We start from the raw sequence: 13,521 nt of genomic DNA, 5'->3' as shown, positions 1-13,521 counted from the left end.
ATAGTTAATAAATAATATTCTGACAATGTTAAAAACAACAAAAAACAAAACAAAACAAAAAACTAGAAAGAAATGTCAGCATCATAGTATAGCAGGGTAAGCCACCACCTGTGATACCTGTGATGCTGGAATCCTAAATGGGTGTTGGTTAGATTCCTGTCTGCTCCACTTACTATCCAGCTCTCTGCTAATGTGCCTGGGAAATGAGTGGAAGATGGCTTATGTGCTTGGGCTCCTGCACCCATGTGAGAGACCATGAAGAGGCTCCTAGCTACCGGCTTTTTCTTGACCCAGCCCTAGTTGTTGCTGCCATTTGGGGAGTGAACTAGCAGATGCAAGATTCCCTCACTCTCACTCTCTTTCTCCACCTCTGTCTCTGTCACTCTTTCAAATAAAAATAAATAAATCTTTAAAAAAAAAACTAGGAAAGAAAGAAAATAAGCAAAAACATGGGCTTAATTTCAAGAGCCAATCTAGATTTATTGGTGCTGAAGTCTGTGATCCTAGATTAACAATGGATCTGAGGCCGTATCCTGGTTTAAAAAAGAATAACCGATTTTAATGTCATTTGCTGTAATTGTTGCAGTCATCCACTTATTCAGTATTTTGTTTTTAATTTTGAAAAATGTTCAAAATTTATTTAAAAGGCAGGGTGTCATATCTGGCAGCCCAAGCCATTAAACCAAAACGCAAGATCCCTCTTATTCAGTATTGAAAGCCTTGCACACAATCCCATCAATGAGAAATTTATCAGTTATTTGCACTCTACTTGGGATCTACAAACACTTCACTTTTTTGGAACAGGGAAATGATGTCCCCATGTTATTCTAGGACATTGGCAAGTTTTGGGTAGGAAGGATAGCAGTACAATGGTAAATAGATAACTAATCTTGGGCTGATACAATCTATAATATCAAAGAGATATGCTATTTTGCATTATATTTTATATTATGTTAATATACTGGTTTCTCCCTTTCAGATATATAAGCAGGCATCATGCTGTCTTATTAAGGGTCATTTAATGTTGCTAGGGAAACATAATTAAAACAAAATTTCCACCTAAGAAGAAAATCTCTGCACAAAGCTAAAAGAAAGAGAATGGTTTTTATTAGTTAATAAGCATTTAACCAGAATATGATGTGCATCATACATAATCTGCTAAAGAAAATCACAAGACAGAAAGAAAAAAAGCACATTTTCATAGACAAGTAGATATGACCCATTAAATATGATCTCTAAGTGAACAATGTTTCTCTTCAAGTAAGGACACTTGACAGCTCAAAGTTTGTCCCAAATTCACTTGTAGTTAGGGTGAATATCTGTGCTACATAATCAGTTTGAAAAATAAGCACTTTTCATTTATTTATTCCAAGACGTAGGTTTGCAAACTGGAGCAAGTACTGTAACTATTTAATGGGAAACAGAAGAGAAGGATGCTATATCCCCCAGTAACTTGGTGTGAAAAAGATTATATATGCCAAACTCTAATGCTTCCACCATAACCTGTTAAAACTAATATATAAGTTAAATAAAGTTGCAGGAAGCAGAGTCAACAAGCAAAAATAATTTTTTTCTACAAACTAGCAATGAGCTATCCTAAATGGAAATCAAAGAAATGATATCATTTACCATAGTATCAAAATCAACAAATGATAAACCATGTATACATTATAGAATGGCTAATTGAGCTAATATATATGCATTATTTCATATACATCTTAGCTTCAAAATTTGTCATTGAAAAAAGTAAATAAATTTATAATGTTCTTAGAAATAAGATTACCAAAGGAATTGAAAAACTTAGTTACCAAAAACTATAAAACATTGATTAAAAAAAAACTACAAATGAAAAATAAATGGAAGGAAATATATTTTGCAAAAATTAGGAGATATAATATTGTTAAAATGTTTATGATACACTTGAGGGTCTATAGATTAGTGCAATCTTCATTATGATTCAATTGGCATTTTGGAGATAAGCATTGCAGTGCTGCAAGTTAAGTTGCTACCTGGGACACCCATATCTCCTAAAGAAGTTTCAGTTTGAGTCCCAGCTACTCCATGCTTCCAACTCAGTTTCCTAACAATATTCTAGGGAGACAGTAAATGATGGCCCAAGTACTTGCATTTCTGCTTCACCCATCACAGGTGCACATGGAGTTCCTGGCTCCTGGTTTTTGCCTGGCCCAGAACCAACTGTTGGGTGCATTTGGGGTATGAACCAATGGATGGAGGATCCCTCTGTTTCTGTCTCTCTCTCTCTGATTAATACATCTTTAAAGAAAAGCAAATGACATATTTTACAGAAACACAAATATAACTACAAAGGTAGTCTTGAGAGAAAGTCGGGCTGGAAGTATCACATTTCTGATTTGAAATGCAATATAGGACTAGAGTGATTAAAGCAGTATGATGCTGACACAAATGCAGATGTGCATACCAATGGAAAGGGATGAAGAACCTCCAAACAAACTCATGCATAACAAGTTAAGGGATCTCCCTCAATGGTGCCAAGGATACACAATAGGAAGAGAGGATCTTTCCAAAAAATGGTAGGGGGAAGATAGGAAATCTACACGCACAAGTTGAAATTGGACCCCAACCAAATAAAATAGTCAGCTCAGAATGGTTTAATTACTTGATAGTACACATTTAAACTTCGGAACTGTTTATTTCTTGAATCTTCTATTTAATATTTTTGGACTGTGGTTGACAAAAGTTACTTTCTGGTCCACAAAGGGTAATCAATTAAGAAATCATAGTCAAAAAGATAAAAATTGAAAAAAATTATAACTATTATTTTCTATCACTAGATATTGACGATAATTATTTCTTTCTTAAGTTTTAATTAGTTTTTAACAGATTTAACAGATGTGATTTGTAGATAGTTCTAAGAGCATAATGATATACCCTTCCTTCCTCCCTCCCTCCCTCAACCTCTCTCCTACTCTCTCTCCTTCTCATTCTTTATTTTTTTAGTTTGAGATAACATTTTAAATTAATAATATTGTAAAAAGGCTTAATAGTTAACCAAATAAGAAATTTAACAAGTAAAAAGACTTTAGTTTCGTGAGACTATAAACAATGTCTATAAATAATGACCATTTCACCCATATACAGTAATTTTTAGAGTAACCACAGATCATTAAAACTATAGTAGCATAACATTTTTATCCATTGGTTTGACAAAGTTTTTAAGGAGTTGCATTATTCTTTCCAGAGCCTGAATAATAAAGGAGTGTACTCACATAAATGTTATTTCCAGAGTGACGAGCAAAATATAGGGCTTCAGATACTAGCAACAGCTGTAGCTAAGGGGGTCAGAAGCTGGAGTGCTAAGCTATCTTTAAAAATGTTCTAGAAGATTAAAAATATAGAGGAGTTCTTCATAAAGAAATTGTTATAATAACTGAATTAAAGATCTTTACCCAGAAATCTACAGTATGTCTTTGAGCTTTGATATTTTGAAAGAAATTTAAACAGGGTAAAGTACATTTTTTGGAAAATGTCTATAGAAAATAATCATAAATGTAAAATGAGGTTTTAGTACAAAGACACTTAATAAACTATTAATAATTTTAAAATGAGGATCAACTAAATGGTTATTAATAAGTTACAGATTATATTATATTCACTTAAATGAAGTAAACAAGTATTTAATACGTAAAAAGTAAATCTTGAAAATGCTTATTATTGTAATTATAGAATGACGTATTTATAAAAGTATACACATGTGAGAAGTATATATGTCATCCACAAAAATATATGTAGAATTTTAATTTAAATTTAAAATAATTAAAAAATTAAATATGAGATAAGAAATTAAATATTAAATATAATGAAATATTAATATTCAAAATTAAAAGTTAATAGATCTCTGTGAGTTTGATCCCAGTGGAAAGAACGGGCCATCAAAGAAGGAGGTACCTTTCTCTGAAGGGAGGAGAGAACTTCCACTTTGACTATGGCATTGTCTAAATAAGATCAGAGTTGGCAAACTCAAGAGGCTTCCATAGCCTTGGCAGCGCATGACAAGAGCCTCGGTTGATTACCGACATCATAAATAAGAGTGTAAATTGTTAAATCAACAGCAGGAGTCACTGTGCACTTACTCCCCATGTAGGATCCCTGTCCTTAATGTGTTGCACTATATGAATTAATGGTATAACTTTATACGTTGTGTTTCTGTGTGCATGCAAACTGTTGAAATCTTTACTTAGTATACACTAAATTGATCTTCTGTATATAAAGAAATGAATCTTGGGATGGGAGAGGGAGTGGGAGATGGAACGGTTGCGGGTGGGAGGGAGGTTACGGGGGTAAAAAAGCTGCTATAATTCAAAAGTTGTACTTTGGAAATTTATATTTATTAAATAAAAGTTAAAAAAGCTAATAGAAAAATTAATTAAAGAATTTTTGGTGCTAAAAATGTTTTGGTGAAAAAAATTAAATCCAAACCTAATTTTTTCATAGTGGGCATTTTCCAAGAATTTTTTCAAGACCCTTCCTATTCTCAGTGATTGTCTTTTCAATGTAGAACTATGGACAGTTTACTCCTTCCTTTCTCTGGTGTTTGTGTGTGTGTGTGCGCGCGCGCATATGTGACAGTGTGAGCAATCGAGCAAGAAATGATCCAAGTTTCCATTAGGAGCAATCACTTTATAACGAAGAATAATCGTTATTTAGAAAGGATCTGCTCTGTGTTGATGTGTGTTTGCCTTCTATGCTCCTTTTTTCCCCTCAAAAGATCAGCTAGTGTTTACCACTGTGACACAAAAGAATGCAAATATTTACTTCCTAATCTCTAGGAAGGCCTCTCAAGACACTAGTGGTTGTAGGCACTTTTCCATTTAGTTGATTAAGACTTGTGCACCCATAAAAAGTGTAGAGATTAAAGGAGAGGCCTGAAAATGTATTCATAATTAGAGAGGGAGCAGGGTTGTGTTTGGGACATGATGAACTGTTAATCAGTAAAGAACAAACTGATTATTAGCTGTTCAATTCTTGTTGGTCTTAGGGGATTCCACTCAGTAGCCTAATTAAACTGAGTTTGAAGTCTTCACATCTCCATTCAGTGGCAATTTCATTATAATATTCAGTTCTTTGCCGGAGATTTGCCTTCCCCTCTTTAATCATATGTTTTGCATTTGTGTAACACCTTCCTTGATTAGTTTCTCTACAGGATTAGCTCTAGATAACTGCATTTTTTATGAAAGCAAATGCCACATATAAGACAATCTGGGTATTAAGGTTTATTGTCAGTCTTAGAATTTTTCAAAAAGGAAAAGCAAACAAAAGATACGTACTTGTTTTAATTAAAATGCCCTCTTCGCTTTTGGAATTATTTGTTTGACTTTGAATATTTTATGGAGATAAGATTTCAGAAAAAAATTGACTCCAGAAGAAAAAAATTTCATATTATATTTCATATTTTTACTCAAACTCAAGAGACTTTTTATTAATTGTGCTATTCCCAGCATGTAGTTTGCCCTCTAGGGTAGCAGTAGGTCTTTCTGGCTCTGGGGTACCACTTAGATTAGAAATGCTCTCCGTGCTTTGAAATATGCAGCAGAGAGATGCCAAATGTGTGTCTTTGTAGCTCAAAACAAAGTAGTGATTTAGCAATTATCCCATTAATTTGATCAGTGTTGACAGCTACACTGGGACTGATTTGAATAATGTAGTCCTTCACATGAATTTTTGGTAACTAAGCATCTTGGTTAGCTATATAATTCATTGATAACCTAACTCAATTACCAATTCTCAATTTTATACTGTCCAAGATAAGCTTAGGTAGGCAATGTTAGGCAGACTTAAAACATGTGGATAAAAGAAAAAATTCACAACTATGATTGGCAATAAAGGAGATAAAAATGCCTGCTATATATTTTGATGGCATTAAGTTTTCTGCAAATTTCATTGTCAATAAACAAAATAATTCTATGTTATTTTCCAATGACAGACCTCTAGTTTAAATTTACAATTTTGTACTCACATTTCACTTTCAAAACATAGTTTATCTTAACAATGCTCCATAAAGATGGTAAGTAGATTGATGGGATAAAACTCAGAACGACTTTACAGATTTCTTGTATTTTTCAACATTCAAATATATATGTAAGTTGTTTCATTAACAATAACTGATTATATATGCATTGTAAATACATATTGCTTATTCTACACAAAATACTATATGCAGTGTATACTTCAAAACAGTTCTATTTGACCAGATTACCATTTTATTTATGGATATTTTGTTAAGCTAATTCTCATTTATTTGGAACATACAAGTGTGAAAAATTGAAATCATATAGCAAATGTATTTATGCAAATACTATCAATATAGTTACACAAACTGAAGATGATGTAAATAAGTGAATGATAATTCAGAATTGATTCCAATCTGTTGAATATGCTATTGTTGCAGAAAAGTATGAAAACACTGTAACCTGTTTGTTGTAAAAGGGTTTGACTTTCGGATTCTGAATCCAATGGACTTCATAGTAATTAATCTACTCAGGTCAAAATATTAAATAACTTCTAATTATATTTAATATTAAGTTATTCAGTATCCAGAATGAGACTTACTTCCAGCAGTATAGGGATGTTCAGCAGCCCTGTAATCATGTATATATTTCCAGCACAGAGTAGATACTTTTATATAAGTGATTACATTTAAAAGGAGACTTCCTTTACAAGCAGTTTGAACTTGGACAATTTAGTCAAGTAACTTCTCCAAGGTACAACAAAATGATTAGCGTACTATTAAGTAACATTTGGGGTGCTTAATCAGTATTTTTTATTAAATTACTGCATGTGATACATGCTAAATATGTAGATTTTACTAAATTAGTACGCTAAGTAAGTAGTAGGTCATCTTCATGATCGTAGTCATTGTTATTATTACTGTGTTTTTTCCTACCTCTGGAATGTCTAGTTCCTTTCTCTGATTTCCTCATCATATTTTATGTTTTCAAAGATAGGAATACCTGCTATCGGGAGGTAGACACAAACCTTTTCAGGAACTTTTAAGGAGAAATTCCTTCCTTTTCTCAACTGTATAACTGGAGTACAATTTCAATAAATTTAGTAGTAATTACTTCTTTGGACAATATTTTAATTGTGTCCTTAATTTATATGACAATGGGGAATGTTTGATCTATGCTGATAAATGGTAAATTCATCTGAGTCCCTACTATGTATTTAATTCTTTAAAAAATTTTCCAATTACCTAACTCTCTGCTATGGAATGCATTTAAAATTTGTCAAATATTGGATTGTTAAATATTGAGCCTCATTAAATACTTTTATAGCTGATAATTTCTGTGGCAATGTGTGCTCTGATAAACGTATGCATAAAGAGTACCCAGTATAACATTTCGCTGTGTCTAGAACTGAGATGATACATTTTGAGAGCATTCAAAAAATGCAGCCAGTAGTGAAAACACAGTTTAGGGAGACCTGAAACACTGTTGGGTATCTTCTTTAGTTTAATAGTAATCTCGGTATTGAAATTGTAGAAGACCCCCTAAAATTTACACTGAAATGTGGCCCCTTAAAGTTCCCTAGAAATGTTATCCCGGGTGCCACATGTGCTACCGGAATTTGGGGTGCCTTACGATTTCACCACGGGCTTATTACTAAATCCCCGATATTAATAAGCCCAAGAGGGTTCTTGCCTAATATTTAGAGAAGAATTCTAAATACCGGCACAGATAAATGAGGCAGCATGGTACGTTTTAAGCTTTTATTTAGTGGGAAAGGTGCATAGGAAAGTGAGAGCTTTATATAGGGGAGAGAGGTGAATGGGGGTTCATACCGAGCACCAGGAACCAGCCACGTGGAAGAGCATCTAGGCCAGGAAGCCTAGAGCACATGGCCTGAAGGCCATGCACCCTGGAGGTACAGGGCTACAGCAAGCCCCTTCCTAGCAAGAGGCCAGGGAAAAAGAGCAGGCTTTTAACCCACTTCCAAAGGGGAGTGGTTAATTAACCTGATTGGCTGGTGGGCACCCAGATGTGGCCAGGTAGGGGAATGAGGCCACACAGGGGTGTGGCAAAGGCATCAGGTAGGGGCATGAGATCACACAGGGGTGTGGCGAAGGCATGGTCTTCCAGTTCACAAATCTGATCAATTATAACCTGTATGCCTGCCTACTTCAGTATCTCTTTCTTCCTCTTTCTTCTTCCTTCTTCATTTCTTTCTTTATGTATTTAAAAGGCAGAGCAGCAGAGAAAGAGGGAGAGATAGAGAGAACTTCCCTTCACCAAAATGGTTTCAACAGCCAGTGCTGGACCAAGATGAAGCCAGGAGTCAGGGACTCTATCCTGGTCTTGAATGTGGGTGGCAAGGGCCCAAGCATTTGAAGCATTTGGGTCATCTTCACATGCTTTTTCAAATGCATCAGCAGGGAGCTGGACCAGAAGCAGAGCAGCTGGCACTCTAGCTAGCCCTCAGATGGGATGCAGGCATTACAGACTATGGGTTAAGTTATTGTGCCAAAATGCCAGCTCCTGGTATGTCTTCTTAATTCAGCATCTGCCTTTGATGGGGAGGGGGAGAGAGGGAGAGGGAGAGAGGCTGAAGTGGGGGAGAGGGAGGAGGGGAGAGAGATCGAGGAGAGAGAGAGAGAGGGAGAGAGAGAGAGAGAATCTTCCATCTGCTGGTTCAATCCCCAGTTGGCCGCAAAGGAGGAGCTGCGCCGATCTGGAGCCAGGAGCTTCTTCCAGGTCTTCCAAGTGGGTGCAGGGGCCCAAGGACTTGGGCCATCTACTACTGCTTTCCCGTGCATTAGCAGGGAGCTGGATGGGAAACGAAGCAGACAGGATTTGAACCAACACCTATATGGGATGCCAGTGCCATAGGTGGTGGCTTTACCTGCTATACCACAGCACCGGTCCCGCTACCGTGCTTCTGATTCAGTTCTCTGCTATACACCTGTGTAAGCATTAGAAGATGGCTCAAATACTTGCTTTGCTGCCACCCACATGGAAGACCCAGAGGCTTCCTGGCTTTTGGCTTTAGCATGGCCCAGTCCCGGCTATTGCAGCCATTTACAGGTGTGGCCAACAGATGGAAAGTCCACCTGTTTCTCTGTCTCACTCCTACTCTGTGTCACTGTGCCTTTCAAATAAGCAAATACCAAAATAAATCTTTACAAAGCAGAAAACGCAAAGTAACATTGAGATAGCACCTCATCTCATTTATTGATATGAAAAAGAAGATAGCAAGTTAGTGAGGACAGGGAGAAAAGGGAACTGTTGCACACTGTTGGTGGGAATGTAGAGTTCTAGAGAGATTGCAGAGAACAGTCTGGAGATTCCTCAGCAAACCAGAAATAGAACTACAACAACATACAGCAATCTCCCTACTGTGCATATTCCCAATGCAAAATAAAATCTGCCTTTCAAAGAGACATCTAAATTCCTGGGTTTGTTGCAGCTCTGTTCAAAATAACCAAGGAAGGAAAACAACCTAAGTCCATCAACTGAAGAATGGATAAAGAAAGTGTGTTACATATGCCCAGTGGAAAATTCCTCAGCTATAAATCAGATAAAATCTGTTCGTTTTCAACAGCAGGGATGGACAGAAGTGAAATCAGCCAAGCATAGAAAGACAACCACCATATTACTTTATTCACACATAGATTTTCCTCTGAAAAAAAGATTTTATTTATTTATTTATTGAAGGGGGGTCAGAGAGAGGGGGGGTATCAATCTTCTGTCTGTTGCAATACTTCTCAAGTGGCTGCAGCCACAAGGGCTGGGCAGGAGCCTGGGACTCCATCTGGGTCTCTCACATGGGTGGCAGAGACCCAAGAACTGGGATGATCTTCTGCTGCTTTATCAGGTGCAGTAGCAGGGATCTGGATTCAAAGAACAGCCAGGACTCAAACTAGTGCTCTGATATGGAATGCCAGCACGGCCAGTGCAGCTTAAGTCTCTTTACCACAATGCTGGCTCCTAGAGTCTTCATTTTTTTTTTTTTTTTGAAGTTCTTGTAGCAGCTTCAGACATAATGGTGGTTATTAGAGGCTGGGCATGAAGGATACAGGGAAGGATGGGAAAGTTGATTAACAGGTACTAAGCTGCAGCTAGATCAGTGTAGGAAATTCTGAGACTCACTTGTACTGTAGGGTGACTATAGATAATATGCTATATATTTCTCAAACCCCAAATATGAAAATGATGTTTAGTTTATTCACTATGAAGAAATGTCAAATGTTTGAGGAGATATATAGGTTTCTCCCCCAAAAAGCATACATTTTCCACAAACATTTTTATATCCTCTCATACATATTCTGTATTTTAATCTTTTGCTCGAGGAACAGTGACTACATTTATTTAAATACCCTGAAATCTAGAGAAAAACCTGGGTGCATTCCACTCCCATTGTTATAACTGGCTGAAAAAAAACTTTAATTTCTATATTCCTTAAATATAGCAAATCACTAAAACTTCTAAGGGAAGCATCTTTAGAATGTAGCTTGTTTTTCCCTTTTAAAAAGTTTTATTTATTTGAAAGACAGAGTTAGGGAGACTTTCTATTCACTGGTTTGCCCCCCCAAAATGGACACAGAGGTGACATTGGCTCAAGTACGTGAGCCGTCTGCTGCTGCCTTCCGGGTGCATCAGCAAGAACTGCATCAGAAGCACAGCGTCTTGGAACCAAACTGGCACTCACATAAGCCTCAGTTTAACCTCCTGCACCAACATGCTGCTCCCAACCCCTGCTTGCCCGCAGTCTTAGCACCTTTGTCAAAGACCAGTAAATGTGTGGGTTTACTTTGAGGGCCACAATTCTGCTACATTAGTCCACATGTCTGCTTTTTATACCAGTATCATGCTGTTTTAATTACTATAGCGTTGTAATATATTTTAAAGTTAGGTAATCTGATAGTACTTGCTTTTTTCTTTTTGTTCAAGTTTGCTTTGGCTATATGGGGTCTCCTCTGGTCCCACACAAATATCAGTGAAAAATGCCACTGGTATTTTGACTGGAATTGGAGTTTAGACATTTTAATGATACTAATTTTTTAATCCAATAGCAGATTTCTATAGGTTTTTTTGTGTCTTCTTTAATGACTTGTGTTAGTATTTTACAGTTTTCATGAGAGGTCTTTTCACCTGTTGGGTTAAATTTATTCCTAGGTATTTTATTTTTTGGGAGCCATTGTCATCATCCTTATTTTCTTGATTTATTTTTAATCTAACATTATTGGTATAGAAGAGTGTTACTTATTTTTACATGTTGACCTAGTAGTTTTTTAATATTTATTTATTCAAAAGCATTTCATAGGGAAGGAGGGGGAGTCAGAGAGATTTTCCACCCTCTAGTTCACACCCCAGATGACTGCAGCTGCTGGAACTGGGCTAGGCTGAAGCCAGGAGCCAGGAACTTCTTCCAGGTCTCCCACATGGGAATCCAGGGCCTAAGCACGTGGGCCATCTTACACTGCTTTTCCCAGGCCGATAGCAGGGAGCTGGGTTGCAAGTGGAGCAGATGTGACACAAACCGGTTCCATAAAGGATGCCAGCATTGTTTTACGTGTTGCACCACAACACTGGCCCCTACAACTTGGCTGAACTTGTTTATTAGTTCTAAGACTTTTTTGCTGGATTCTTCAGAGGTTTCTCTATGTAAAATCTTATCTGAAAATGGCAGTGGTTGTAGTTCTTCATTTCCAATTTGTATGCAGTTTGTTGTCTTCTTTTTTTTTTTCATCAACTAATTGTTCTGTGTATGACTTTCAGTATTACAGTCTATAAAAGTGATGAAATTGGTTCTCCATGTCTTGCTCTAGATCTTAAAGAGAGAAAGTCTTTGGCTTTCCCCCTTCAGAAAGGTGTTATCAGTTGGTTATAAGTGGCCTTCATTGTGTTATGTTCCTTTTGTACCTAATTGGTTCCAAGGTTTTTTGCTTTTTTTTTAAATCAATGATGGTGGATGTTGTCAAACACCATTTTTATTCTTTATTCTGTTGATGCAATGTACCACATTTTTAACTGTGCACATGGTGAACCATTCTTGCATTCTTAGAATGAATCTTACTTGATTGGGGTGAATAATCTTTTTATGTGCTGTTGAATTCAATTTACTTGTATTTTGTTAAGGATCTTTGCATCTGTGTTCATCAAGGATATTGGACTGTAGTTTGCTTTCTTTTGCTGTGCCCTTGTCTGATTTTCATATAGATATAATGCTGCATGAGTATTAAATAATTGCTTTTCATGTTTTTTTAAATAATTTAAAGAGAATTGGTATGTAACACTTCTTTGAATGTTTGGTGAAATTGACCAGTGAAGCTATCTAGTTCTGGTCTTTCCTAAGAGTTTACTTATTTCAAACCCAGAGGGCCAGAAGGAAAGAGACAGAGAGAGAAAAAGAGGGAGACAGAAAGGTCTTCCATCTCTTGGTTCACCCCTTGGTTCACCTAGGCTTGCAGTAGCCAGGGTGGGCTTGGGTCAGGCTGAAGCTAGGAGCCATGAATTCCCTCTGGGTCTCCCATGTCGGTGACAGAGACACAAGTACTTGAGTCACTGTATGCAGCTTCCCAGGATGTGTATTAGTAGGAAGCTGGATTTGAAGCAGAGACAGGACTTAATTCCATTTCCAGGTTACCTCCATATACCACAATGCCCTAGAATTCGATGGGAGATTTTGTATTATTGGTTTTAGCTCACTGCTCTTTATTGGCCTGTATAAGCATTCTATTTCTTCATGATTCAATCTTGGTAGGATGTCAGTGCCCAGGAATTTTGTTCATTTTTTCCCTAGGCTATAAAATTTGTTGCCATATAATTGTTGAAAGTTATGTCTAACAATCTTTAGTATTTTGTGAAGTCAGTGATGTGTTTTTCTTTCCATCTTTGATTTTATATATTTGGACATTGTTTTCTTCTTAGTTTAAGTATTTGTCAATTCTGTTTATCTTTTCAGAAAATGACTTATTCAATTCATAGATTTTTGTGTTAGTCTCTATTTTAGACTAATATCCATGTTCTGAGTTATATTATTTCTTTCCTTCTACTCATTTTGGATATGATTATTTTTCTTGTTTACCTAGTTTATTGAGATACAGCAGTGTGTGTTTTATTTGATATCTTTTAAAATGTATTTATTTATTAGAACAGCCTAAATATTCATAATAGCTGGGCCAGGCCAATGCTGGGAGCTTGGAACTCAACCCAGATCTCCTGTATGGTTGGCAGGGACCCAGATTTTTCAGTCTTCATCTGCTGCTTCCCTAGGGGCACCTTAGCAGGAAGTGGAATTGGGAGTGGAGGCAGGACTAGAACCTCGGTACTCTGGTATGGCACAGAAGTATCCCAAGCCGCAAGGCCATTTTGCTTATTTGATAGAGGAATTGATTTTACATGCTTTTCCCTGAAAATTTTTTTGCTATGGCTATATCCCATAGACTTTGATATGTCACATTTTCATTCTCATTCATTTCAAGAACTTTTTTGTTTCTTTTTTAATCCCTTCTATGATTAATTTGTTTTTCAATAGTAAGTTGCT

The sequence above is a fragment of the Oryctolagus cuniculus genome, chromosome 16 (assembly GCF_051225735.1).
Source record: "Oryctolagus cuniculus isolate XC-2025 breed Fujian yellow rabbit chromosome 16, ASM5122573v1, whole genome shotgun sequence".
NCBI lineage: Eukaryota > Metazoa > Chordata > Mammalia > Lagomorpha > Leporidae > Oryctolagus > Oryctolagus cuniculus.
Note: the sequence above shows the minus strand (reverse complement) of the source record.